Source organism: Plectropomus leopardus, chromosome 3 (genome assembly GCF_008729295.1).
Source record: "Plectropomus leopardus isolate mb chromosome 3, YSFRI_Pleo_2.0, whole genome shotgun sequence".
NCBI lineage: Eukaryota > Metazoa > Chordata > Actinopteri > Perciformes > Serranidae > Plectropomus > Plectropomus leopardus.
The window spans coordinates 3,826,360-3,853,474 of NC_056465.1; the positions used below are offsets into that span (position 1 = coordinate 3,826,360).

At 40.0% G+C, this 27,115-nt stretch overlaps 1 pseudogene; it reads left to right on the plus strand.

Annotated features, from left to right (window-relative positions):
• The first annotated feature begins 220 nt into the window (after window positions 1-220).
• On the plus strand, window positions 221-27,115 carry LOC121962746 (annotated as a pseudogene).

Consider the following 27,115-nt stretch of genomic DNA (forward strand, 5'->3'; position numbering starts at 1 on the left):
TTTGTGTATTCCTTGAAAATAGAAAACATTGCAAAGCTTAACTGTCCCATTTTGCCAGTGTCCCATTTTGACAATACTCACCCTATATGAGAAAGAGGGTCAAAGTTCAGGGTGCAGTATTATGAAGAAGTAGTATGTGCCGGCTGCGTGCATACTGCATGCAACAGTGCATACTTTGCAAGGGCAGCCATAGTGCCTACTAAAAGTAAAAAGAAAAAGTATGCGATTTGGAACGCACCCTCAGAGTCTGTCCGACTTGATCGCACCTTTTTGTCACCACCTCCTGCTGCAGGCGCCTGCTCTCCTCTGCTGTCCAGGCAAGGCGTGGTTCAGCTACAACGAACAGGAGGAGGAGCCAATAGTAGGCCTGGAGGAGGAGCAGGGAGGGGGAGGAGCCTGGTTTGATTGCAGCACTGATTTCAAGTGTGAATGCTCCTTCGCCACCTGCAGCAGCAGCCTAGGCTTCCTGGCCACAATGTTGGACTGAAATAATGTGAGTTACCTTGATCTTTGTTTTAATTTTGTCATTTTAAATGGATACGAGAATCGATTTTTAACCAGCTTCTCATCAAAAAATGCGCATAGATGAACTGTGGTAAATTTCCCTCTATCTACCAGTGCCAAGATACCCCGCTTCCACGGTAACAGCACTCAGTTCCGTTATTTGGCTTTTTTTGACAGTGTTTAGTTGGCATTCCGGCTGTTGCTCGAACCACCATGGATGTATTAGGAACTACACCCGTCACTTCTGCTTTTTCATATTTCCCGAAGGCCGAAGAGTAAACAGCTGATGGAGAGGCTTTATCGCCCCTCTCTATGACTGTCAAACATGTCAAACAATGTTACTGCACTGACTATTTCTCTCCTAAAATGTTTACGAAACATATTTTAACACCCTGTTTAGCTGTAATAGTGAGAGGTTGTGTGCGCCATACTGCTTATTGCACAGTGAAAACAGGCCAAATACAAAAGAGTAAAATTAAGCAGCGCCGATCAAATATAGTTCTTTATTGTGTTGCCCACCTCTCACTTCAGAAACATGTTTTAGCTTACTGTTAAACCATCAAACAAGATCACCAGCTGCTATTTTCCAACAAATTTATCCAACAATGAAATGTACAAAATATGTCTGGTATGAAACGTCGATATGGAACCGTAGATACCTCATTGGCTGCTGCTCCAAGCACGCTGCAATCCGTCTGCACCAGCGTCATATCGAGAAGGTCAAGATCCACTAGTAAAGAAAAGCTATGTGTATTACTGAGAGATGCAGATTTCACCACAAACTCAACTGTAACTCGTTTAATAATAAACCAATTGTGATGAAATTTGTTTTGTTATAAACATTGGAAAGTGAACATGATAGTGGTTACTTGTCTGAATTAATTTTAGTGACCGGAGACAATCTAATCAGCTCTATGACAAAAGAGAAATCTCTTGAACAGCCACGACACGAGTACATACAGCTCTGACTTAAGCAACATCCAGCGATGGAGTGAAACAAAGTGCGTTTATTCACATCCAGTACATTAGTACAGTTTTGGGGTATTGGCACTTTACTTGAGCATTTGCATTTTCATACAACTTTCATCCCACAGCAATACACAGAAAGCTGGTCACACTGAAAAAGACAGTCAATTTGTGATGGCATCTGCATCTGTCAATACACACGTATTTATTGTATTTTTGACCTCCTTAATATGGCCCCTGTGCAGACACATTGCGGCAAGCGTAGAGCATCCAATGAGGTATCTACATTTTTCTATATCCATTCTATAAAAGGGGAACACTAGAGTATATGAGTGCTGATAATATCAATTACATTGAGAGCTAAATTACATCCTACAAAGAACTAAATACTCATACAAAAATCATTAGAAATCTTAAGTAAAATAAGAATGGACACAAAGAAAGGAAGAAAGAAAGGAACAAGTAACAAAGTAAAAGGTTTTCAAAGTATTGTGTAAAAAATCTATTTGGAGATACTGTCTGATGAAGTCCATGTGTGATGACATCCAGCAGTGGGGGTGTTTATTGATCTGCTGTGGTGCGCTGCCTTCTGGTAGTTGTAGGTTTTCTACCTCTTGAGCAAAGCTGTCTTTTTTCTCTGGTCATTTTGCACCAGTATGTGTGTCTTTCTACCACAGAGGTGACCTAGTTTTATGTGAGGACTTAGTTTTATTTATTGTATTTGTATATTTTTATGCACTTTGTGAAGCACTTTGTTTAGATAAGTACTATACAAATAAAGTTTATTATTATTATATAAAGTTGGAATGATTTTGCATTGTGTCAATTCTTGTTAGTGAGCAGCTAAATGTTTACGTTAGATAAAGTGATTTATTTGCATTAGATTTAGTTAAATGTAATTTTTATATCTTGCAATCTTTGTTTAGACAAACAACCAACAGCATCAGTGATTGGTGCCGGACCTCCTCAATGTGTACTGCAATAAACCAACTGATGCCTGACTGCACAGCTACAGTGTTAGCTGTGTCCTGGCTCCTGAGGGCTGGACCACAAAGCCAGATATGGTGAGTCTAAAACCAGAGTTTCTGTCCAAAGGGCTCTCTCTCTTGAGTTTCAGCTTGAAATCAGCTGAAAAGCTCCTTTCACAGCTTCTTTGAATACCATCACACTATAATCAGTGTCATTATATGAGCATACAGATTCTCAGCCGCGAGAAAACGTTATAAATACATGTTCCTCAACTTAATGAGCCATAATGACATGAGAATACCTCCAGATGAAGATGTACAGTTACAGCAGAGCTTACTGTTTGTATCATGTCATGTTTTTTTCTTTACACAGGAGCCTACAGTTTATCAGTGATGCAGAAAATCCTAGCCAGAATATTTTTTTGGAATTTTATTCATATTGTGGTTGTTGCTCTCAGTGAACTGCTGAATGCATCTGTAGTGTTCTTGTAAACAATGACACTGCAAGAAGCTTCTATCAAATCACAGATGGCATTAAAATGGTCATATTAAGTTGTGCATTCACACGTTTAGTAATATTCTGCCCTTGTTCCTCTTTTGCCTTAATTGAAGCAACAATGTAGGCTTTTACAGTAATACTTTTCAATATTCTTTAAAGGCGGAAGTAGGCAGCACGTGATCGATCCTTTTGAAATCTCAAATGAAGCGCTGAATGCGCCATGTGACTCGTTTTAAGTGGAAACTCATGTAGCCTGAAGCAGAAAGCCGGAGTTAACAGACACAGGTGATAACACCTTGTCATCAATTAATACACTGCTGGGTAGCCTGTGAATTTCCTCCCACAATCAATAAAATCTCATTTTAATCGATAATATTACGAGGAATGCAGATATTGTATTTTTTGAAGATATCCGATATGCTGATATATAAACTCATTTGGCTAATAACTGACACCAAGCAATATATCGATATATCCACCATTTCTCCAGCTAATTTTCATAATCATCAAGTCTTTTCTGGAGTGGAATTAACATCATATTATTTATACTCTTATCATGAAGGCCCACCAGCAGATGGAGAGATAAAACACAATTCTTCTCAGTGAATGTAGTATTTTCATTAATTGTGTAAAATAGGAAAAATACTTAGAGAGAGAGAGAGGGAGGGAGGCCTATATACACCCAGTTTGTTTGTTTTTTTAACCAGAAAAATGCTATTGCCAAACCAACCAGACTCCATTTAAATAAACTATAATTTTAGTGTGTTCAAGCCAGCATATTTTCACATTTAATTGGGATAATTGAGGGTTTATTTCAACCAATCACAGCTGGTGAGTGGTGGAACAGTGGGAGGTCAAAACCAAGATGGCTTTTTGTAAGTATTGTTTTATTTCCGTCAACTTTGACTAAATTGTGTTTTATAATGGTTAAATTTCTGTTTATTTAGAGGGAGTTTAGTGGGTTTGGCAACAGCAATTTTGGCTGTTTCTGGTTAAACAAAAAGGATGTTACTCTTTGACAAAAAGGTCTATCTCTGAATACAGCACTCTAAGAATAACAGTCTATGCCTGTCAGTAGCAAAAACAAACACTTTTAGTGGATTTAAAGTCACACAAGTGCACAAATACCCAAAGTGCTAACATTCAGGCATCTTTCATGACTGTCAGCTGCAGCATACTGGATTCATACTGGACCAGTTAAAGAAACTGCCGTTCCGATTAGTCACTTATATACCAAACCATTGGACAATCGAACACATAAGAAATGTAATTTTGGCAAAAAATAAATAAATGGTCTCCGGCTTCCTCCCACATTCCAAAGACATGCAGCTCAGGTTGATTGGTGACTCTAAATTGCCCTTAGGTGTGACTATGAGTGTGAAAGGCTGTCTGTCTATATGTGTCAGCCCCTTGAAAATGAATGAATGAATGAAAAAATAAATAAATACAAATCTGTCTCTAATAAGCCCCCATGTTGTAGTTTCTTGACAATACTTAAACATGTATTTAAGCCTTTGAATCCCGAGCAAATTGGTGGGATTCCTTTCAAAGACGTGTGAAAACAGGTAATGAGCAACTTGATAAGAAATGTTCTACAACTTGCAAGAAATTAGTAGATCTAGAATAGTATTTTTAAAAGGTAGGGAAAATATATGGGGAATAAAGAGAAAAGCTATAGAAAAAACTACATTTATAACTGTACATGAAAATCATTTTACAAAATTATTATTATTATTATTTTTTTTTAGATTTCTCTGTTGCTTTTTTGCCATTATTAGAGAGTACAGAAGTTTTCTAGCATAAAAAGGGGGAGAAAGGGGGAGAAAAACAGCCATGAGCTGGAATCAAACCCACGGCTGCTGCAGCAAGGATGCTGCCTTCATACATGGGGCTCTGCTCTATTCACTGAGCCACCATGGCTCAGTGAATAGAGCAGACCAGCAATGATTCAACACTTTTGAATCATTGCTTCTTTCACTGCTCATTGCCTTCTTCCAATGTTTTTTGGAAGAAAAAGAAATGAGTAGATTTGGAAAATGATTTTCAATAATAATAATAATAATAATGATGATGATAATAATAATATAAATTACCATAATTTCATATTTTAAGTTATGTTACATAAGTAACATATTTTTAGGCATTTTTTGATGACTTTGCTTGTTGTTTTTCCTTTTTATTATTATTATCATCATCATTATTATTTTTTGTTTGTTTTTGTTCTTTTATTTATTTTTATTACTAATTTTCAGGTAATTTCTTTTCTTTTTTTCTTTCTTTTTTTTTTTTTTTTTACTAATTTATTGCTAATTGGGGAGTTATATCTTTTGTTGCTCATTACCTTCTTTCTATGTTTTTGAAAGAAAAATATATTTTAATATATTTTGAAAATTATTTTTCAAGCAACTAGGGGAAAATGTTTGGGGAATTTTTTTTTTACCATACCATAATTTTACCATAATCTCATATTTATTTTTTTTACTTTTTTATTATAATATTTAAGCACTTTTTTAAAAGTCTTGTTTGCCTTATTTTTTTCTTTGTTCTTTCTTATTCTTGTTTTACAAATTTTAAGGTAATTTTCTTTTCTCTCTCTCTCTCTCTCTTTTTTTTTTTTTTACTAATTTGAGGGTTATTTCGTCTTTCATTGCTCATTACCTGTTTGCTATGTTTTTGAAAGAGAAATAGATTATTATTTTTTTTTTAGATTACACTGTAAATTATTTCCCCGTTAATTTACAGTAAAATACTGGCAGCTACAGTTGCCAGCATGATACTGTTTATTCTACAGTGTACCTACTGTAATCTACAACAACAGTCTATTACCGTAAAAGATATTACAGTAGTGTACTGTAGAGAATATATTTACTTGACAGTATGATACTGTAATATTTTTTACGGTAATAAACTGTTGTTGCATATTACAGTAGGTACACTGTAGAATAACAGTATCATGCTGGCAACTGTAGCTGCCAGTAGTTTACCGTAATTTAACAGGGAATTTGTTACCATTATTTTACAGTTCCTACTGTAAACTGTTTATGGGAGATTACCATAAAACAGTTTTTACTGTAAATGCACATAAGTACTGTACTACTATGGAATTTTTACAGTAACATTGCTGTATAGAAATGCCTCAGACAAGAGATGGCCTTACAACATTTATTAATGCCAAACATTTTCAGTCACTGAACAATTTAAGTAACGAGGAGGCCACACTGTATAAAATTACATACAGTAAAGTAACTGCATCCAAACGCCAGGAAATTTCAAATAATAAAATTATTTTAAACTGCATTCTATGAAGAACAATCAATCATGTTACAGTAAACAGGATCCCAACAATCTGTATACAACCTGCCTTTTTGGATTTTCAACTGGGCGCGACTAGACTGTCCTTAGAGCAGTCTTTATGTTTTCTTGACACATGCGAAGTGAATGTAGACTTCACTGTAAATTTTTTGTCACATAGTCTAAAAGGGCATGAAACTGTCTTGCCTTCGGTTATATGACTTTTCAGATGTGAAAGAAGACTCCGCATATCCTCACACTTTGTGCTACATGAGTCAACATGACAAGGTAAATCACCTGCACTATCAATTTTAGTTGAATTTATTCCATATTTATGGCGATACGTGTGAGAACGGAAGGCTGCAAATGTAGAAAAAAGCCCTTGTGCAGTCAGGGACACCACAGTTAAATGATGCATTTAGGCACACAACTATGAGTTCGCATATGCCTGACATGTGCAAATGTATTGCTGCAGGTTTTAAAACAAATGTTGCAAGTCATCATTTTTGCAATGCAACCAAGAGGCTTGACAGTACAGTATAGTCACACAGAAAAATGTTAAAATATAGCCTAGTCCCTGATTTGATAACAAATACAGAAATACAGAAAATGTAATGACCGAGCAAGCTAACATCAACAGTGGGATTTCAGTGACTACGGTAGGCTAAATCAGATGTTCATTGCTTGCAACATGTAGCCTAGCCTAGTTCACAACAAATAACATGAAGCAGTAATTTTAACAAAATAAAATGTATATTCAACAGGAAAATATCTTGTTTTTTTTTTTTTTTTTACTAATTTATTGCTAATTGGGGAGTTATATCTTTTGTTGCTCATTACCTTCTTTCTATGTTTTTGAAAGAAAAATATATTTTAATATATTTTGAAAATTATTTTTCAAGCAACTAGGGGAAAATGTTTGGGGAATTTTTTTTTACCATACCATAATTTTACCATAATCTCATATTTATTTTTTTACTTTTTTATTATAATATTTAAGCACTTTTTAAAAGTCTTGTTTGCCTTATTTTTTTCTTTGTTCTTTCTTATTATTCAAATTTTAAGGTAATTTTCTTTTCTCTCTCTCTCTCTCTTTTTTTTTTTTTTTTACTAATTTGAGGGTTATTTCGTCTTTCATTGCTCATTACCTGTTTGCTATGTTTTTGAAAGAGAAATAGATTATTATTTTTTTTTAGATTATTTTCAAAAAAACTAGTGAAAATGTGTTTGAAAAATGTATTTATAATCACCATAATGTCATGTTAAAGATGATGTTACAGAACTATTATAATTTTGAGCACTTTTCCAAGTTTTGTTTTCCTTACTTGTTTTTCTGCCTTTTTACTTTTTTAAACTAATTTTCAGCTAATTTTCTTTTTTTTGTAACTAATTTCTTGCTCCTTTTGGGGTTACTTCTTTTGTTACTCATTGCCTTCCACCCATATGTTTTGACGGTTTCAAAGGGTTAAATAAAAAGGACTAAATTCGTGTACTTGTGTCTGTCAACAATTAGGTAAAGCTATACATATTTTGCTTTATCAAACTGACGTGTGTCTGGCTTTTGGACAGAGAAGTTTTCTGCCGAACTTGCAGCTGTGGATGCTACATGTTACCCGAAAGACTGCTCTGTGCGCTAAACTCAAGTTGTGATGATACCGTGCTGAAGCTGTCCGGTGCTCATCCTCAGAGAGCATCATCGGGCGCGTGCAGCAACCGGAGGACCGTGCGCGTTCACGCGTTGCTACAGAGGGGCGGGAGAGGAGGACAGAGAGAGAGGAGGTGAAGGGGGGGAGCGATAGGGTAATGAAAATGATGGCGACCGATGCAGAGGAGATAAGAATCCCAACAAGCCCCTGTCCCGTCCCCGACACCAGTTTCAGCTCTCTGTCCATCAAAATCACGCGGAAAAACCAGGACAGACAGTGGAAGTTGCGCTTTATTTACCTGCAGTGCTGTGAGTACCGACACACAACACGACGTTCACGGCCAAACACCGTGACAGGCTGCACGAGCCCGCTCACTAAACACCGCAAAATGTGTCTGCCTCACTAGATTCACCGACGTTACGTTTCTTGCAACACAATAAATGTGTCCTTATCACATTCTTGAGGAGCCGAACATCCATTTAACGTGTACCGGAGGGGGCGGGGGAGGACCGGGATACAACGCTCGCGAGGACAAACATGGAGAAATAGTGTGAAATAAATAAATAATTGTAGCTCATGCTGCAGTAAGGATACATAATGTTTCCCCACCTAACAAAACATGAAATTCCATGACTAGTTTTAGTTTAGCTCTCCATTTAATTCGGCATTAATAAACCTTGAGGTTCTTATTTATCTAAAATTTTAACTGTTTTTTTTTCTACATTTAAAATTACTTTGGCCATTATGTCTCATGTCAACTGTTTGTGAAAGTTTACTTTTCAGTGAGGCTTCAGTTTAACCTCTGAAGGTTTGCTAAGAAGCCAGTTTATGTTTAAACTGCTTTAATGTTCTCAAACAAGCTTATGTGTAATTGTCTAAGTTTAGTTGGGTAATGTTACTGACCTGATGGCTTGAAAAAGTCTAAAATGTTCTAATTTCATAATATAACAGGACTGTAATCACCAATTGAACATGTAGGGGGACCATCAACAATCAACACCTTCTGCCACCCAGCCCTCCAGGGTTCATTTTAGAAACTTAACAGCTATACTGACTATTTTACAACATTTTGAAATGAAAGATCAGGAATTCTTAAAATGTCGATGACTGATAAGCATTGTGGGAGCTAGCATATGATTCAGGGCAGCACATGAAAAGTTAACACACCATAGCTTTATTACTTTTCTCATTACCTACTGTACTATGATTTTTTAAATGACTTTTTCATGACAAATTAGCCTTTGCTGTGCCATTTTTTTGGCACACTGTAACAAAAAAACAAACTTCATTTGCAATTAAAGTTACAAATCAAGTAGCTACTGCCATAAAATACAGTTACATAAACTACTGTTATAATAACATTTAAGAAAATGCTGTTAAAAATGTTTAATATAGTATCACGTTAAATAAAGTGCACTTACAGTAAATTAATAAATGAAAGGGGAACCCATGGTGCTTTTATTTTGAAGGACGTAGGTCATTTGGGGCTGGAAGTGTTGATGTTTTTGCTGTGGACTTGAAGCTTCCTGTCAATAATTGGATGTTAGCATTAGCAGATAGTGGAACTGTAATGGCCGTTTGAGGATTCATCCACTGCAAGCTGGAAAAAAACTAACAGCTCTCCAGTTCATGTAGTATTTGTAATTCATAATTGTGCTATATGATTGCAAAATGCGACTCAGTAGTCATGGTCTGGAGCACTGCAAAAGCCCTGCCCTGTCATTTTGTACATCGCACGGCCAGAGGCCAAATGTTGAGTTTGGCAATGGTAGTAGTACTGGATTAAAGCTAATTGAGTTATTTAAAAAACATTTCCACCTGTGGTGAAGGTCTGCACTTGCATTTTGACTCATTCATACCAACAAGCAGTAAGATAAAGTATTGTTAAATGTGTTTGATTGTGACTGATGGCTGGTTGGGAGGAATGGTGTTGTGGTTTAGCAACATCTCAAGATAATGTCAAATGCAAAGTTCTCATACAATGTTGAGCTAATGTCCAAATCACTATGTGTGAAATGAATCTAATGTGGGCCCTTTCGGTAGCAGTAATCGACGCTGGATGTATCTCTGGGTGTCCATTAATTCTTTCCATGCTTTGTGCAATTTGCCCTTGGGCTGCAGCTACGGGTTATTTGCATTGTTGATAACTCTGTTGAATATTTTGACGATTAATCCATTAATCACTTTGTCTGTAAAATGTCAGACAATGGGGAAAATGCCACTCTGCTTATTCTCCTTGATCATGTTTGTCCCTTATATTCCCCAGGACTGCCAGAAAGTCCTTCCTGGAAGAAATATTTTCAATTTAACCCACATCATGATCTTTTTCCTAAAACATCAGGGCTATCTGTCAGTCCTTAAAGCAAACTTCTCCCCAACAGCCATGAAACATGGATTAACAGCAGGGTCATTTAACCTTTTGAAACCTGGATTGACATCAATTTTCTTATGCAGCTTTTTGGAGCCTTTCAAAAACATTTAATCCTTTGAAACCTTGCCTTGGCCGCATCTGTCTGCCTCTGTTTGACAGTGGCCCAGAATTTCAAAATATAAAGTGTATCCTAAAGATGATGATATGGATTGATGCGTAGGCTTTGCATTGATCAAATTGCATTGTTGATCATTGAATCGATACATTGATCCAGATCAGTGAAGCGTTACATCCCTGTGGCAGCAAAAATAAGACATTCTATGTTGTGAGACAAAGAGGAAAAAAAGCTAAAAGGTTGTTGGTTTTTAGGCACTTTTTGACTTATAAGCAATGTTCTGAAGGCTGTTGTGCAGTTGAACTTTGGCTTGTGAGTAGAAGTGCCACACTGTAGCATGTGTGAAGACAATGAACAAAGAGCTGGGGCGTCAAAATCAAAATGCTATTAAATGTCCATTAAGGTCACTTTGTCCATGTTTCCATCCATCTGTCTGTCTGTAACACAAGTTATTGAGTCATTACATCACATGCCTCGGCAGCTGTGAGAATACAGACAATACGAAAAAGATTATGATGAGATGTCTAATTACTGGCGCCATATGTCCCTCAGTCATCTTCAGAGGGTGGTAGGGGAGCTTAGAAGAGAACTGATAAGAGAATCATGAAAAACGATTGGGCTCATCCAAAATGACAGCTTATTTCTAGTGATGATGGGAGGTCCAGAGAGAGCAAGTGATGGATTTGAATGTGACAGAAAAGTGACCTGCCTCATCAATACAGCCATCAGCATGTGGTGACAGCAGGGCTGCTTGATGGCGTCTCTTGTCATTACAGTAAAGGGTGTCACAGCTGCCCTACAGTGTGTAGGAGTGAACATGTTGGAAATATCTAGAGTAAGCATGACAGCCAGTGCATCAAAGTCAGCCATCAGAAAAAAAAAGATTTACTGTAATATTTGACGTTTTTGTGTGAATGCAGCGCAGCAGGTGGAGTTTTATCTCCTTTGCAGCTGAATGTCACTTGTGAGGTGGATAATTGATCTGTTGATATGTTCACAGCTGATCACATTGATAAATGAGAGGAGGTATTTGCAGATTTTTTAGATAAAAGAGAGTTTTAGGCCCAGCAGAATAAACTTTTAATGCTCCTGACGCTCTGCTGCGCATTTCTGCCTCTACTGCGCTAGAAATAACTCAACTGTGTTTTAATACGGCTCTTAATTAATAGTTCAGCTCCACTGAGACTAAGGCAGGACAAATTAGACTATGGCGGCCTGCCATAGTCTTTGTTATAAAGGGGAAACAATGAATGCTGCTGACTCTACTGAGTTTATTAACCCTGCACAATAGATGTCATAAATAACAATTATATTACAATAATGACAAAGAGAAAAGCGAAAGAGAGAGGGGAAGAGAAGGGGGGAGAGTAGTACAGCAATAACAGTAACTCTTTAATAGCATGTGTTGTTATGTACAAATATCATAGGTGTTGATAAGAGTCCCATGTGTATATTAATAGTGGAGGCATGACTCATAATAATGGCAGTAGAAGGTCGCGTCAGGCAGGATCACGGCATCTGTGTAACCAAGGCCCATGACACAGGCGCAGCCTCAGAAAGGACCACAACAACAGCACAACCAAGATCACGATCAAGGCGAGCCGGAGGTGCAGCCACAGCACGAGCACGGCCAAAGGCAGGGTCACAGCATCAGCACAGCCATCAACACGATCCGGGAGCAGCCAAGACTGCAGCCAAATATAGCCATCAAAAAAAAAAGAATAACATAACATTTAGACCAAAGTACTTTTTTGAACAGATTTTAATCTGTGTGTACAGTTTTGTTTTCCACTGTTTTGATATCTTTTGTCAGTTCAAATATTGTTGATGTTAAATTTTTGAGGGGAACAAACATGACTTCCTACTTGTGAAATACAGGGGGAGGTGAAAGAAAGCTTAAACTCGACGGGCTGCTATGTTGGTTTATCTGTGTATCTATAGGGAAGGCTTTAACAGACTAGCAAATAGTGTGCTTCAGCTGAGAAAAAAACAAGACTAGGTTAAGACTTAGTATATGGCTGGACCCTGTACAGTGGTTCCCAGCCTTTTTCCTTCAGGGACTTATTTACTATCACTGAGTACACTGAAGACATATTTGAGGGATATTTCATATTAGATTAAGAGAAAGATTGAAAATAAGGCAAAGTGCCTATGGCCCCAGGCCACCAAATCACTACGTCTGCCCCTGGTAATAATAATGAGAGCTTAGTGCGAGCTGCTGGATAAGACACAGAGTGATGTGCTCTAAATACTTCCATCCAAAGTCTGACTAAACCTGACAGTAACACAAAATAGTCCTCAGAAGTCTAAACTTTCCACCTCTGAGTATTTGTCTGTTGGTTCATTCAGAAACTTTGGTGCTGTGAGGAGAAGCTCCGCTCTGTTTGTCTGTCTGTCTCTAACTGTGCTGCGCTGTCGGCCGATCAGCTGTTTGATCTGTGATGATGAAATGCTGCTCGGTTGTTAAATAATTAGCTGTATTCTGCAGTCAGTCCTTCACTGTATTACATGATTGTTCAACACTTTTGTTGTTCCATTGTTCTGGCGTGAGGTTTGCTTTGGTGTCATGAAAGCACGAGACTGACGGTGAAAGCATGTCACGCCAGGAGTGTGAGAGTTAGCAATCCTGAAATATGTTAAAATACAGAACAATAAACTTATAATGTTAAACACAGTCACACGGTGGAGGGGAGCTGCTTTCTCTGATCATTAACACATCCTCCCACTGCAGCATCCCTGTGTGACTGGCGAGGGCTGCGCTGTCCGCAGCCGCTCTCAGGTCCAGCCAAAAAGTTTGAGTGTGGCGCGTTTATGGGCATAGAATTACAACAGATATAATGTGCACTATAGTACAATACAACGACCTCTAAGTGATAGCGGATCATGGACACATTCTTATTCTCTCGACTTGAAGCAGTTTCAATTGACTGAGAGTCTCTGACTGATGATTCGAATCTTTTAAGGGGCAGCCCCAGCAGGTTGTATAACATCATCCAAGTTGAGTTAGTGATAATTTTGACTACTGAGAGTGTGTGTGGCAGATGGTAACAACCTGTTTTATCATGCCTTTTGATGTGTTAGTATACGTAGACCCCTGAAGCCTATGAGGAGGAGCTTTTTTTTTTTTTTAAAGATTTTTTTTGGCTTTTCTTGCTTTTATTATAGTGCAGTCAGAGAGTGATAGGAAAGGGGGAGAGAGAACGGGGATGACACGCAGCAAAGGGCCTCAAGCTGGAATCAAACCTGGACCACTGCTTAGAACTGAGCCTACATGGGGTTCTACTCACTGAGCTAGAGGCTGACCCAGGAGGAGCATAGTTTTGAGGTGTGCGAGGTTGAGTAGGTGGTTGGAGTTATTTACTGTAACGTTGGCTTTGAATCCATGAGCATTATCAGTGAGGAAGAACACGTTAATTGAGTGAGAAAGAATGATCTTGGAGATGATGTGTGCACTGTGCAGTTTAGAGAAAAGCATTTTGTTCTACAACTGTGAGTAAATTGAAAAAACAGATGGAGCAGTACAGGGAGACCGGCTACAGTGAAAGCTCAGCTGAGATATCATGGCTGCTACTAAACTTATTTGAGTTTGTGCTGGCTGTGGGTCATGAGGGTTTGGTTTTTCAACCAGGAGACTTGTTACTGCACTCCTGCCTCGATCTGCTTTTCTAAACTGTCTCTGACCTGGAAATTGAAGGTGTCAGTCAAAATCTGTGGTCATTTTGAAACAGACCTTAATAGTTGCTGCAGAGGTGACTCCACACCTCTGTGTCACACTCCCGACAACACATATTTATTTATTTTACTGATATTTATCAAAGAAATTCATGACTTGGACTCGTGTACTCAGGTAGAGAGTCTGACATTAGACTTGCAACACCACTTTGACTTGACTAATAACTTAAGGACTGAAAAAACAAATATTTAAAAGAAGTGCTAATCAAATCATTCAGTCTTACTTTTGACAAAGGACAAACTTTCAATCATATTGCACAAGCAATAGGGAAAGATTCAATTGGCTGCGCACAGCAGACACACAAATAATGACTTGTCACTCCTGAAAGGAAACATAGAACCTTCCACTTTTCAGTCTGCATTTTTTCAGTCATATCAGTGAATAAGATCCCTTTTATTTTATTTATTTATTTATTTAAATGCCTCCATGCTGGTGATAGCCATGGCAAAGCATTATGTTTTTGTGTTGCCTGTCTGTCTGTCCTGTTGTCATGAACTAAAATCTCAAAAACACCTGGAGGAATTTCTTCAAATTTGGCACAAACTTGGACTCAGCGATAATCTCATTAGAGTTTGGTGGTCAAAGGTCAAGGTCACTGTTACCTTGCATCTGTCTCATGAATGATATCTCAAGAATGACTTAAGGAAATTTTGTTAAATTTGACACAAACGCTCACTTTGACTCAATAATGAAGTCATTATTATTTGATGGTCAAAGGTCAAGGTCACTGTAACCTCACAAAACATGTTTTTGGCCATAACTTAAAAACTCATGCTAATTATGACAAAATTTTAAACAAATGTCAAATAGACTAAAATGGTGAAGTGATGATATTTTATTTGCAAAAGGTTAAAGGTCAACTTCACTGTGACATTTAAAGTTTTTTGGCCATTATTCAACACCATAACTCAGGAACAGAAGTACAGACACTGGGTCAGATACTTAATTGGTGACATTAATCTCTCTTGTATTACCTGTTCTGAAGACTACCTGTTGACTGTATTTGTGATATCAAGTTGGTTAGAATTTTGTGTTTTCCTGAATAATGTGATTAATCTGACTTAAATCTGTTTATCTTCCTAGACTTCTTGACCATTGCAACAATCTTGGGAACTGGAATCTTAGGTGAGTAACTCTATCTTCTTAAAATGCAAAAATCTGAAACATTAAAGGTGCAATTTATGACATTCAGGACATCAGTAAAGCAGTGAACCACTATGCTTTTAACGGCTAACGTAGGGCTGGGTGATGTGGCCAAAAAATAAAATCTCTGATTTTTTCACACCAAACTCAATTTATGATTTTAATAGATTTCTTTAAAACAACCTACTAATGACACAATGACTCAAAACAAGTTTTGAACTGAAAAATGTAAAGGGCTTCAAGTCAGAAATAATACAACCATCAACATTAACTCCATGTTAACAAATAATGTTAGACCACAGGTCTGTAGCAGAATAAAACCACATTCCCTCCAGCTCTCTGTGATCTTTTCATGTGTGCAGCTGTACAGATGAGGCAGAGCGACTTGGTAGCACATACCTGGGGTGGATAGATTTCAGCTTGTGGATAAACCTGCAGGCTTTTCCACTGAATGTATGGACACTGTATCTTTACTGATATGCAGTACAACTGCATCAGTAACAGCTTTGCACTTTCCTGTCATACGGGACACAACGGGAAAATGATTCCACTAATGTCAGTTGGTTTTTATCAGGTGTTTGTGGGCTGACACGGTCTTGTGCATCTTGGAGTGAGACACATACCTCCAACTCGGCTGCCGCCTCTGTTTGAGATGTTGAAATAAATGGGTTGGGCTGCTGCCTTTAGTTGCTACAGCCATAACACCATCTTTGCAGAGGACTGTGGTTTGTTCGAGATCTGACGCAGCAAAACCGAACCAGCTCCAAATGACTGATGAGACTGTCATTTGGAACATGCTTGCAGTCATGTAGTTGTGTTTGTGTCTCTAGGACGTAAGCATGGGGGAGGGCATAGCCCACTATCAACTATGGAAGCCCAAAAAGAGCGGGCAAGGAAGTTAAATGGAAAATCTAGATTTTCATTTTAAAAATGGTTCGAAACCACAAATTTGCTTTAATGGCTAAAACTGATATAGCGCCCAGCCCAAGGCTACTGTTAGCTTCACTGCAGTCTTTTAGCCAAGCTAACTCCTCAGATCCTGTCCTCCTGTGCTTTTGGGGCTGTCCAGAAGCAGCGTATGATGTTTCTGCATCATCACTTGCATCCCTAAGGTCAAACCATCCTCTGCCAAAGTTGAAAACTGTTGAAATTGTAATAATCCACCACATTATTAGACAGTTACTGATGACAAAATGTGCTTCAAAGGCACAACACAGAATTCAGAGAAATAAAATCAGATCACTCTGAATTCAGGGGAAAACAAGGATCTCATAGAGCCTGAGCAATACTGACATACAGTTCTCCAGGGATGGCATTTTTCTATTGTTTGAACAGGAAGTTAGCATCGCCCTGGTTCCCTCGTTAAAAAGCCTGTGAGATTTTTCCATTGGATTTTGGATCATTGCAGAAAATAAACTCTGGTAAACACATGTTCATGATACTTACATGTTTTTTTCAGCAAGATAATCTTCACAAATGAACACCACTTTTAGGATTTTTGAGGCCTAAATGCATTTGCCAGAAGTAAAATGCTAACGTTGCTTTAAATGAACCACACAATGGTCGCGTCACCACTGTTATGAGTTTATAAAGCCATGTTCGGCGCAGCTCGATATGATGACCCTCTGTAGTCTCATTTAGCCACTTGTTAGCAGCCATCTTTTTTAAGACACATAAAATCTTCAAAGTTCACAGTGGGGGGCGGCCTCTAGCTCACCTGCTAGAGTGTGCGCCCCATATGACGAGGCCTTTGCAGTGGCCCGGGTTTGATTCTAACCTTTGGCCCTTTGCTGCGTGTCATTACCCCTTTCTCTCCCACATTTCCTGTTATTTTCCAGCTGTCCTATCAATAAAAGGAAAAATCCCCAAAAGGTAATCACAAAAAAAAGTTAACAGCGGGGTATTTACTGATGTATTTCATGTCGCAGAACAAAACATGAAAATCTCTTCAGCTTGCGTCAACCATAGAGCTTATTTAAGGCTTCTAACCAAAAACACATTGAAAAAAACAATTGACTGTGATTCCATTTAAGACAACTTAATTTATACCAGAGGGGCAATTCAGTTTTATAATCTACCCAGACCAAACACAAACTGAACACAGAAGAGGGAGTGAATGGTAAATAGACTGTACTTGTGTAGCGCTTTTCTAGTCTTATTGACCACTCAAAATGCTTTCACACTATATTGCTACATACAAGGTGCTACCTGCTTATAATGCTCAGTAATCATTCACACGCACTCACACTCCGATGACGCGGCATGGAGAGCGATTCGGGGTACAGTATCTAGCCCAAGGATACTTCAACATGTTGTCTGTAGGAGCCAGGGATCAAACCGCTGACCTCCTGATTAGAGAACAACCCGCTCTACCTCTGAGCCACAGCTGCAGAGAGATAAGGGAACCGGAGGTGCTTAAATGCTAACTAATTTCCAGGTTTTAGAACGCATTACTGGGGTTCTCTATAATGCCACTGTTAGCACTGTTGGCAGAAATGGTGGTAGATATTACTGCTAATCGCAGCCATTTTTGCTCAGCCTGCTTCAGTTTGTTTCAGTTTGCTTGTGGCATCAGAGGTGAGAGCCATTAGTATGCAGCCTGACCCAGACTCTGAATGTTGTATATTGCACCTTTAACTGAGAGTCCAAAAACACCAACACCACACACATTCTTTAAACTATAGTGGATTTGGGAGAATGCACTTTCTGTTAGCATTTGTGACACAACTTCTCATTGGGTCAGAGAAAACTGGTCAATCATGATTTCAAGAAAACATACCTGATGACAAGTTTGATTAATGGAACACACTTGATTACAAATAAGATTGAAAACAAATGGTCGATGATGAGTTACAGATGTGAAAAAAATGTAGTCTTTTTACACCTGATAGGAGTAGATTGGTGGGTTATGAGGAACACATTTCAACAAATTTAGAGATTGCACATTGTAGGCTCCCTTTTCATGAAGAGACTACTAGACAGGACAAAATAACAGGAACATCATACTTTCTAATTCAGTCTAAGATGTGCAAAACCACACACTACATCCTGCAAATGTACTGTAGAGGACAATTCATATTTCTCACATAATCTTAACAATCGTGTTTGTTTTGGCGTTATTAAAGTAATTGCAATTATGCAGCTATGTATATAGGCATGTTTTACTCAACTAATATGACGGTAAAACTTTGGTGAGCTGTTCTTCCGACAAGACTTCCTTTTTTATAATCTCAATTCATTTGGAAGGTAATTAAGGCTCTGTCCATCTCTTGGCTGTCATTGGCAGAGCAAATTTAACGGCGCTTTATGAAGTGTAGTTAACACCAGAGAGATTTTTGTAGAGGTGGAAATTACATGGGACATTACATTTAACTACTTTGTTTTCAGCAGGGTCTTCATGTAGTTCCACAAAGGTGCAACCCTTCCAAGTTAATACTTGTTCAATCACTTAAATCTCATATTGAAATCAGCACTATCCATAAAATTTAATGGTGAGTGTGAGCAAGAGCAGACAGAAGAGCTGTGGGGGAGAACAGTGACAGACAGGCAGGTAGATACGCTGACACCTGCCTTCAAATAGACTTAGGTGGGAACCAAATTCACAGACAGTTCTACATCATTTCTGTTTCCAGGTCTTCCAGTTACGATATCCCACGCTGGACTGTTGCCTTTCCTCGTCTCCTTTCTTGTTGGCTTCTTTGTCCAGGTGAGTAATAGATGACCTCTATTACACCGTGCAATTTTGGGCTGTCCTAGACTAAAGATGAACATTGTGACAGAAACGTAGCAATATTTTCGGTTGTGGCTCTAAAACTGTGGTCCAAAGTCACACAGTGAGAGAGGTTCAGGGGTGGTTGTTGTCACGGTCGTGTGACAAATTGCACAAATTGAAATTGCGAATACAAAATACGCATATGGAAACATATGAATTTTGAAAAAACTCCCATTTATCACAAAAGAGTTTTTATGCTTGCATTAAGTGGTATTTCAGACAATGAGAAAAAGGCATATTTCGCAAAACTACAATGGAAACACTTTTTCCTTTTATAGCAAATATGATGTGCAACGTCAGGTGGCAGTAATGTGACTTTATGGATGCCAACCTCCATTAAACCCAAAGAAGAAGAAAGAGTACACCAAAGTCACATGTCATTCGGAAAAACATGGCTTGGTATGCGTGGACGGAGGAAGAGACCGAGATCTTCTTAACTATTATACAAGACAAAGAAATTACAGCGATATTAGATTGACTTTGTTAAGTGGCTGCAATACAAATAAATCTGCCAGTGTTTTGGACATTGATCGCCATAGTTATTGGAATGTTATCGCGAGAGGAGGTCATGTATCATCGCCAGAGAAGTGGGTGGTATATTATCGTACCCAAGTTTGGTGGCATTAGGGGGGAATTGCAAGATGACTGCATTTCAATTCAGTGATGACTTCTCCTCTTTCGATAACATTCCAACAAGCATGGTGTTGGATGTTCAAAATATTAGCAGGTTTATTTCTGTTGCAGCCAACGCACTAGCCATTATTATTTCCAATCCAAGGGGACGTAGGCTTGTTATGGAGCGATAATGGAAAGGCAAGTCCCTTATATGTGGGAGTGGCCATGTATGAGCGATTTGTGGGAGCTGATAGTCCACAATTTCACCAAGGAATCGTGGATTCAAAACTTCCGAATGATGCACTCAACTTTTGAAGAGTTATGTGATTTAATAACACCTCTTGTAGCTCCTGCTGCATCATGAGGGAGCCAGTTCCTACTGAAAAGCACATAGCATCATGTGACCTATAAAAGCCAAAAAAGAATTTTCATTGCATTTTGCACAATGTGGCTTTTTTGAATCACCTGAAATATCACCTCATGCAAGCATAAAACATTTTTTGCGCTTATTAGGATTTTTTTTTTTTTTAAATGTCGTGTTTCCATTGGGCATATTTTATATCCACAATTTCAAAATGCAAAATTTGAGGCTTCATGGAAACCTGCCTTTTGTCTAAGAAATGTATATACATAAAAATATATATAGTATTTACAAAACAAAAGTTTTATTTTTTTGTTTGTGGATCTCCTGTCTGATTCTTGCCTTGGTTTGATTTTTTTTCATCCAGCACATGTAAAAGTATTTTTGGATGTGCGCAGCCTCCCTACCTTCCTGCTTATTACAAACACAACAAAGACCGAATAACTGCTGTACAACAATAACTGCCATTTTCAGCTAGGAAATGCTGGACGCTGTGGTGGATATACAGCCCTATCAAAGCAACACCAGTGATTGTCGACCTATTAGAATTTGGTCAGACAACAGCATATCGATCAGCTGCCCAGTCAGCCCTACAAATATGCCACACAGCAAAGCCAATTTTATAGATTTAGGCAAACTCTTTTACTAATAAAGCCCACACTGAGAAACTTTCAAGATGAAACATCATTTCCTAGACGGGGACCTCTCAGTGTTCAGTGTCTGGAGGAGGCTCAGGTGGCCCTGTCAAGATCATGATCTGACCTTTTTAAAAAGGATAGCAAAGAAAAGCCCTGCTATACTTCTACATCCCAAGCTAATACTGCGAGGAAATAACCCTGACTCTGACTCTTTGTATAAAAATGTTGGTTTGAGCCAATTTATTGCCCAAACCAAAGCAGCATCTCCATGCCACACTTAAACAAGGGAATGGTCTCGCTGTAAGGATAAGGGTAAAGATTTTCTATAAAGGGAGCCATCACCTGCAGTACAGAAAATGTCATTTATCTGCTTAAATGTCCAGGAGATAAACTTCACATCGACAAAACAACACTATGTTAATGGTCAACACAAAAGCTTGGTAAGGTGGAGCGACTGAAATGTTCCTATTGCAGTCAGATTAATGGAGATTCACATTCAGTTTCTGTTGTGATGTCAGGTTCCTACAACATGTTCTGTCCTCTTGGGGGGCTGGGGGTTAATTGGAGATTAGGCAGTCAGAGAAAGTTACGTCAGAGTTTGAAGGACCATTGCACCAATCAGGTTTAAATGAGGATTTTAATTTCTTAACAGAATAAGTGAATGGCCAAGAATTATAACATAATCTGATTTATATTGATATTTCTTGTGTTTTGTATTAAAAAATGTGGATTGATTGTTTTTATATATGCTGCCATTTCTCTATGTACTGTATATGAAGCCTGTGTGTTTGAGACTGCAGCTCTCAGAGCAAAGGCCGTTACAGCAGTCACGCAGTAAGATTCTCATCCCCAATTTCTTTCTTTCTTTCTTTCTTTCTTTCTTTCTTTTTTCTAAAAAAAGAATATATTTTGGGCTTTTTTGGACTTTATAAGACAGGACAGCTATAGCGTGAAAGAGGGAAAGAGAGAGGGGATGACATGCAGCAAAGGACGAAGGGTGGAATCGAACCCACTGCCCCTGTGGCAAGGACAAAGCCTTTGTATATGAGGCGCTCTACCAAATGAGCTATTGCGTGCCCCTCATCTGTAATTTCTAACAGTGTCTGAATTTTACCTCACGACCGAGATAACCGTGACATCCTTGAAACACTCTCACTGTGCGATGTAGGACCACAGTTTTAGAGCCACACTGTCTTTTAACATGTCTGGCTTTAATTCAGTTTAATTCAGAGGGACCATATTGCCACCGGAAACATACAATATGTTTACATTGCCAAAGCAAGTGTGTAACACAAACAAAACGTTTATGTACAGTAATAAAAGACCCATCAGAGGCTACTTTATATACACATTGCTGCTGATTGGTTAACACCACTGACACAGCCATCAAATGAGAGAAAATGTATGAGCCCGCTGCATATTGTTTCACACAGTTTTAAGGAAACATGTTGTTCAGCCTGGAAACCAAAGCACAACAACAACAACAACACAATGTTTTCAGATTAAACATGCCACATTTTTAAAAGGATGGGGACACTAACACATCTGCCAGAGCAAACTGATCATGATTTAGCAAAGGTTATATGAAGAATGACATGGCATAAACTTGCTTCACCCATTTTAAGAAATAAAACTCTGTTTTCTATCCTCTGTTATGCAGGCCTTGCTCATCTACTTGTTTGTGGAACTTCTTCAGAAATGTCAGGTGGTGCAGCTAGAATCTCTAAAGGTAAACAACTGGACAAATCATATGCCTACAATTTATTTTTTCGTCTCCACTGCTAACTCTGAGAGCAGCCTTTAAAACCCCAAAAAGTAGAAGCCATTCGAATACATTCAGGAGCACTTATGACAATTAAAAACACAGATTGTTCTCATTTACAGAGGTGTGAAATGAACGAACATTTAAAGGATGATGATGATGAAAACAGAAAATAAAATACCAGTTCCTAAACCTGCCATCCTGCCTTTCTTTTGGATAGAATAGATGTCCATATGAAGGGATATAGTTTTATACTAATGTGTGCTCAACTCAATCTTTGGGTAGATGTCTTTAGGAAAGTGGAACTAGCTCAGTGTAGTTGTATTTCTCCTGCTATGACATGTTAAAATGTCTGCTGTGGAAAAGGTCTATTTCAGTAACTTACAATTTGCAATATGTGCCACTGACAGCTGGAGTTCTTCCCATGATTTTATGTAATTTAGCTAATCATACAACTGTTTCATGAGTACAAATAAGTGTGACAGACAATAGGGAGAACACTCCATTCCAACTTGCAGTAATCTGCCTTTGTTGATCTTAGACAGGTGTGGCAGAGTGTATCGTGATGGATCAGGTGGGCATGGAGGATCCAGCCCCCACAGAGGAAGATGAGGATGATGATGATGGTGAAAATGCAGAAGCAGGTAAGAAACCATTTGTGAAGCATTTCTTCAAAATGAAATCTTTCTGTTTATTCCATTTACAAAATTATTTACAAAATCTTTAAGGTTCACTGTGTAGAATTCATTGGGATATATTGGCAGAAATGGACTACAGTATTCATAACTATGTTTTTTTTAAGTTTACAATCACCTAAAACTAGGAATTGTTGTTTTCATTGCCTTACAATGAGCCATTTATATCCACATATGGTCCTCTACCACAGTGTCATGTTGCCAAATGCTGGCTTTAGATTGGGCTGTTTGTGTTTTTCTGTTGGCCGTCGTAATTCTCCTACAGGCTTGGCATGCGTTTCACTTGGTTGCAATCAGCATCTGCCAGATGTCACTAAACCCTGCACAGTACACTAGAATGTCTCTAAATTTAAATGAAATATGATAAGTTAATTGCTAAGGACATGTACATGTCCTTAGCATTTAACTTATGTGTACATGTACACAAATAACTCCATGGTATCGGTGTGATACATGACGAGGAAGTCTGCAGTGCTTAAGTCATGTTTATCTCTATTCTGTTTGTCTCAAAAGGAATCCTCTTACTCTACTTTTCCACCCATCAGGGCCTACATGAACTTCCTGTCACATTGCGGTCCAACCTTGATAATGTGAGTAATTGAGGCCAACTGTCAATCATTAGGTACTGATCTAAATAGCCAATAGTTTGCTTAATCTCATACCTTCACTCACATGCAAACAGTAGTTGTTGGCATGCGTCATGTGCGGGGTCTAAAATAAACACCCGCCAAATAAGAGGAGATTTTCTGTTTGGACAGTAGATCTTGGAGGTCTGTCTGTCACACTGGTGCAGGAATGTTTGTACCAAAACAGACATGTGGGAGTCTCTATGCTGTTGTGGTGTCATTTAGGAGCGTACTGTTATGCTGCTCCTCTGCTGTCTGTGTCACACACACACTCACACCTGCATAAATAAAATAATAACAAGGAGGCCTCTGTAGTTTGAACCAAGACGGCAAACTCTTTTTGCCTCTCTCATTGTCAACGAGCAGCACATTAGATCCACTTCCTCCATTCTTACCTTTCACAATACATGCTGAGGCTGTGGTAATGAGTTCCATAAATTTAAATCATTTTGCTTCCTCTTCTAAGTTTGCATTCAAAATATATAATTTCTTACAAATGTATAGGATACATCACTGATGATGTGTCCCAGCGCATCCACAGATGTATCTACACACCTTTCAACTGGCTCATCAAGTGACTCTCAGGAACAGACTGGGTGACGACCAGGAAAGTTTGGTGATAACTGGAAGGAAAGGGGGGGGGGGGGGGGTCCGTCCCAACAGGACGGACCTAACGGTGACGACCTTTGAAAACGGAGCATTGACCGTACAAGCACATGCAACTGTGGTAAGGTCTTCAAGAATGACCGAGGCCTAAAAGTCCATCAGGGCCAGATTAAATGCTTGGTGAAGGAGACTGCAGCACAGCGCACAGGACCAACACCTGGGAGACACAGGAGGAGCCTGGCCCGGGGACAACCCACAGAGCCCAGCACTCCTACGCCTAGCAGAGAAGTCCAGAATCATCAGGTCAACAACCATACGGCAGATAAGATCCACCACCTGCAGAAAGAGCTGCGGATATTGGCAAAGAGGTTCAAAGCAGCAACTGAGGAGGAGAAGTCACCTCTCGCTGAGGTCCGACAAACCATCCAGGAGTCTCTCAAGACCCTGCGTAGATCTGAATGGCACAGGAGACGGAGGATGGAGAGAGCCAGGAAGTGAAGTTCCTTCTTAGCCAACCCATTTGGTTCACAAAGCAGCTGGCAGAAAAGAAGCAGACGGCTTGAGTGCACCCAGGAGGAAGTAGACAACTTCCTGTACAACACCCTCAGTGACCCACACAGAGAGCAAGAGCTTGGATTACAGAGAGCTCTCCTGGACATGCCAGCCCCTCTAGTGGAGTTTAACACCTCAGATCCCACTTGGAAGGAAGTCCAGAAGGTGGTAACAGCGGCCAGAGCCAGCACTGCTCCAGGTCATAGTCAGGTACCCTATAAGGTTTACAAGCGCTGCCCAAACCTCCTGAGAATCCTCTGGAAGTTGCTGCGAGTCATCACAGACCAGACTCCGCTCATCACAGACTCCGCCCGTCTCCGGAGGTCTGGTTACCTAAGGAAGAGAACTCAACCAGGCTGGAGGAGTTATGATCCATCTCCCTCCTCAGAGTGGAGGGAAAGGTTTTCTTTAGCATTCTTGCTAGGAGAATTACAGAACGCAGTACAGAAAGGCGGCATTCCTGGAGTCCCAGGGTGCCTGGAACACACCAGGGTGGTCACCCAGCTAATCAGGGAGGCACGTGAGGGGAATGGAGATCTGACAGTGCTTTGGCTGGACCTAGCCAATGCATATGGGTCGATGGACAACCTGACGGTTACCACCACATGAGTGCCGGGATGCAGGTGGATCCTTCAGGGCCTGGAAAACCTCATCTGCTGGGCGAGGATGAGTTTTAAACCAACAAAATCCAGGTCCATGGTCCTGAAGAGAGAGAGAAAGTTGTGGAAAAGTTTCGCTTCTCTATGGACGATGTGCCAATACCATCCATTACTGAGAAACCAGTCACTAGCCTAGGGAAGGTTTTAGACTGCAGCCTCAGAAACACAGCATCAGTCCAAGCTACCATCAAGAAGCTTGAAGCCTGGTTGTCTGCAGTAGACAAGTCTGGCCTACCTGGCAGGCTCAAGGCGTGGTTATACCAACATGGCATCCTGCCTCGCGTACTCTGGCCGTTGCTGGTCTATGAGGTGACTGTGTCCACTGTAGAGACCCTGGAGAGAAAGATCAGCTCCTACCTCCGAAGATGGCTGGGTCTTCCACGCAGTCTCACAAGTGGTGCTCTGTACAGCAGGAGCAACAAACTCCAGCTTCCCTTCAGCAACCTGATCGAGGGATTCGGGGTTTCCCACACAAGAGAGGCACTAGCATACCGAGACTCCAGTGACATCAGGGTGGCATGAGCAGGCATTGTGGTGAGGACGGGCAGGAAGTTTAAAGCTCAAGAGGGGCTGGAACTAGCGAAGTCCCGGCTTAGACACAAGGCACTGGTGGGCTTGGTGGCCGGTGCGACCTGGCCCAAGGCAAGGACAGATGCTATCTTGTCCTGGAAGAGGCGCGGGCATGTGTTGAGGATCTGAGGACCAGCAGGATGGTGAGCATGCGGCAGCAGGGGGCTTCAACAAGGTTGGAAGGAGCGCTGGAGAGAAAGCTGACCTGGAATGACATCTGGAAGGCAGAGCCACAGCAGATAAAGTTCATCATCCAAGCTGTAAACGATGTGCTACCCAGTCCATCTAACCTGCATGTCTGGGGAAAGAGTGACCTTCCTTCCTTCCTCTCTGTCCAGGAAGGGGCACATTGGAGCACATCCTGAGCAGCTGCCCAGCAGCCCTCAGTGAAGGACGCTACCGTTGGCGGCATGACCAAGTACTAAAGACAGTGGCCGAGACCATCTCCATTGCAGTGGCCAACAACAAACATATCCGCATCCAGAAGACAATACCTTTTGTGAAAGCTGGAGAAAAGCCACAACCACAGCAAATATCAGCAGCCAACCTACTCTCATCGGCATCAGACTGGGAACTGCGAGTTGACTTGGGCAGGCAACTGAAGTTCCCAGAGCATATAACACCAACCTTCTTGAGACCAGACGTGGTGCTAACGTCAGTTTCCTCTAAACAAGTCCTCTTATTGGAGCTAACACTCCCCTGGGAGGACCCATGGAGGGGGCCAATGAACGCAAGCAGATCAAGTATCACAAACTCACAGAGGAATGCTGGAGGAGAGGTCGGAAAGCCTGCTGCGAGCCAATAGAGGTGGGATGTCGAAGCTTTGCTGCCCACTCCCTCCCATGCCTGCTTGGCATCACAGGAGCTGCAAAAAAGAGAGCCATCAGGTCCACCACAGAGGCTGCAGAGAGAGCCTCTAGGTGGAGCTGGATCAAAAGGTCTGAGAAGTGGGCCAACGCTGCTGGGACACAAGTCAGGGTAACTGATCACCCCCGGCTGGGTCGCCTGAGGGAGGGTGTCTGA